This window comes from Didymella exigua, assembly GCF_010094145.1.
Source record: "Didymella exigua CBS 183.55 unplaced genomic scaffold M421scaffold_21, whole genome shotgun sequence".
Taxonomy (NCBI): Eukaryota; Fungi; Ascomycota; class Dothideomycetes; order Pleosporales; family Didymellaceae; genus Didymella; species Didymella exigua.
In genome coordinates, this window is record NW_022984795.1 from 463,718 (window position 1) to 466,823 (window position 3,106).

The following is a 3,106-nucleotide window of genomic DNA, read 5'->3' on the forward strand; positions in this document are numbered from 1 at the left end:
AGCAGCATCGCGGGTAGCTGCTGAGGCGTGTGTAGCAGCTTAGCTATCTAAGAAGACTTAGGGTAGAGGTGGTTAACTAGGAGCTTAGTCAACTGTTTAGCGCTGTAGGAACTGCAGCAAGACTAGACACAATACACAAACGTGCTAGGAGGGTATAGAAACATCTTCTAAATCTAATATAAGCACATAGTATGCTAGGTTACTATTTAATAGCAAGTAGTTGTAGTTGCAGTAACTTGTGTTAGTCGTGCTAAGAGAAAATGGCTGGTTTGGTGATATGGAGCTTGGTGATAATCTACGTTAGCGTGATATATTATTGTTATGTGCTGTAGTGTTGCAAAGTAGGTACAGTGTTAGTGTGGTCTTGGCAAAGGTGATCAGCTCGCTTTGGTGATCAGCTCGCTTGTGAGGTACGTTATAATAATTAGAAGTTAGATTAAACATAGCCTTTAAGGGTGAATTGCGTGGCCTAAAAACTACAGAATAAAATACATTATAAACAGACGCATTAATAGAACAATAGGAAGGTATGTTTTAATAACAATTAGAATATATACTGTGGCTCAAAGTATACCTTTAAATAAAATTGTTAATAGTAGGTCTTCTACTATTACTACTGTTAGAATGGCTTGTAGAAATAAAATTAATTGTATTCATGTGCTGCATAAAACAACATTGCAACGTTATTTAAAGTTTGTTGAATATAGGCACTTAGCGTTAACGTACTCCACAAGCGAGTGGCTCACACAAGCGAGTGGCTCACTTTTGCCAAGACCACACCAAACTTCACTCTACCTACAATGCCTCAACGTAACAACACAATCAAACCCTCAAAGGAAGCAGGAATACAGCTTGCTCTTCAGGCTATCTATCAAGACGCGACACTCTCTCAGCGACGCGCTGCAGCCATCTACAACGTGTCTCAAAGGACACTTAGTCACTAACTTGCTAGAACCTCTCTACAACGCAATTGCAAGCCTAACATGATTAAGATAACTAGCACTAAAGAGGAGGTAATTGTCTAGCACGTGTTGAGGCTAGATAAGCAAGGATTCTCACCCTAACTCACTAATGTGGAGGGTATAGCCAATTCTCTGCTTGCTGAGCGCTACTAGACCCCTATTAGCAAGAACTAGGCTGCTAACTTTATTAAACGTTGGCTAGAGCTTAAAGTCAAGTTTAATCGCAAGTACAACTACAAGAGAGCGCTGTGTGAGGATCCTAAGGTTATTAGTAACTAGTTCTAGCTTGTAGAGAATACTAAAGCTAAGTATAGTATCCTAGATAAAGATACCCACAACTTTAATAAATCTGGCTTTATAATAGGCGTTATATCTACTGGTGCTGTTGTCACAGGCTCTGAGCGTCAAGGGAGACCAAAGACAGTGCAGCAGGGCGACCAAGAGTGGACTAGCATTATCTAAGGCATCTGCGCAAAGGGCTGGTCTATCCCACACTTTATTATCCTCTCTAGCAAGCACTACCTCTCAGCCTAGTACAAGGAGCCTAGTATACCTAATAACTAGGTTATTAGTGTCTCTAACAACAGCTAGACTAATAATAAGCTTAGAGTTAAGTAGTTAAAGCACTTTAATAAGCACACAAAGGCGCGCACTATTAGCAGCTACTAACTGCTTGTTCTAGACAGCCACAAGAGCCACAACTTAGTCAAATTCCACTAGTACTATAAGGAGCACAAGATTATCACTCTGTGTATGCCCCCACACTCATCCCATCTGCTACAGCCGCTTGACGTGGGTTGTTTCTCCCTATTAAAGAAGGCCTATGGCCGCCAAGCCGAGCAGCTGATGCGGAGCAAGATCACTCGCATCACCAAACTTGAGTTCTTGCCGTGCTTCAAAGCTGCTTTTAATGCTTTAATTACTAAGAGCAACATCTAGGGAGGATTTAGAGGCGCTGGCCTAGTCCTGTTTAACCTAGAGGCTGTGATATTAAAGCTTAAAGTACAGCTACGCACGCTAACGCCACCTATTATAGACAACAGCACGTAGGAGTCTAAGACACTAAGCAACACCCTAGAATTTAGGTCTTAATTAAAGCTAATTTAAGAGAGGATCTAGAGACACGCTAATAGCTTACTAATATTAATAGTTAACACCCTTAATTAGCTTACTAAAGGCGTAGAGCTAATAGCGCGTTTACTAGTTTTAGTGCGTAACCAGGTTGCTAACCTTTAGGTAGCTAACAAGGCTGCTACACGCTGTAAATCACACAAAAGAAAGCAATTACAGCAAGATAGGGTATTAACCTTTGCTAAGGGAGTGCAGCTAACTACTCTAAAGGAGTTTAAGGCCTGTAGTGATAGGAAGAAGGCAAAGAAGAGAGGAGGCGCTAATAGCAGCACTTAGTTATTAAGACACTGTAGCATGTGTGGCAAGGCAGGGCACAACAGGACAACGTGTAAGAAAGATGTGCAAAGTACTGTAGATTAGTGCAATATACTGTGTAGTATATAATATTGTTGTTGTGTGCTGTAATGTTGTAAAGTAGTTGTAGTGTTGGTGTAGTCTTAGCAAAAGTAAGCCACTCGCTTGTGTGAGCCACTCGCTTGTGGAGTACGTTATTCTAGACAGCTACAAGAGCCACAACTTAGTTAAATTCTACTAGTACTGTGAGGAGCACAAGATTATTACTCTGTGTATGCCCCTACATCGGGAAAAGTTTTTCGAAATCTGGCCCAGACTGGCTGTTGCTGACAGTCGTGGCATGGTCGTGCAACGGCCGTTCAACGGCCCCAACGGCCCCAATTTGCGCCCAACAGCCCTAATTTCGCGCCAACGTTGCCAACAGCCAAAACACTAAGTGCCCATATTCAACAAACTCAAAACAACGTTGCAACGTTGTTGCATGGCTACCCTCAGTTCTGCTAGCACTAGTATTAAATATTCAAAAATTGCGAAATTTCACGTACAGATAGAGCGAAATTGTAGCTTCAAAATGAGCGAAAAATTATTATTGTAGGCCTACTACAACACGAGTTATAGAGCGTTGAAGGTTTGTTTGTTGAAGGTTTGTGTTTTGAAGTTGCGACAGCACACCGCAGCAGCTGCAGCTGCGCCAGCACACAATGTATCAGCTGCAGCTG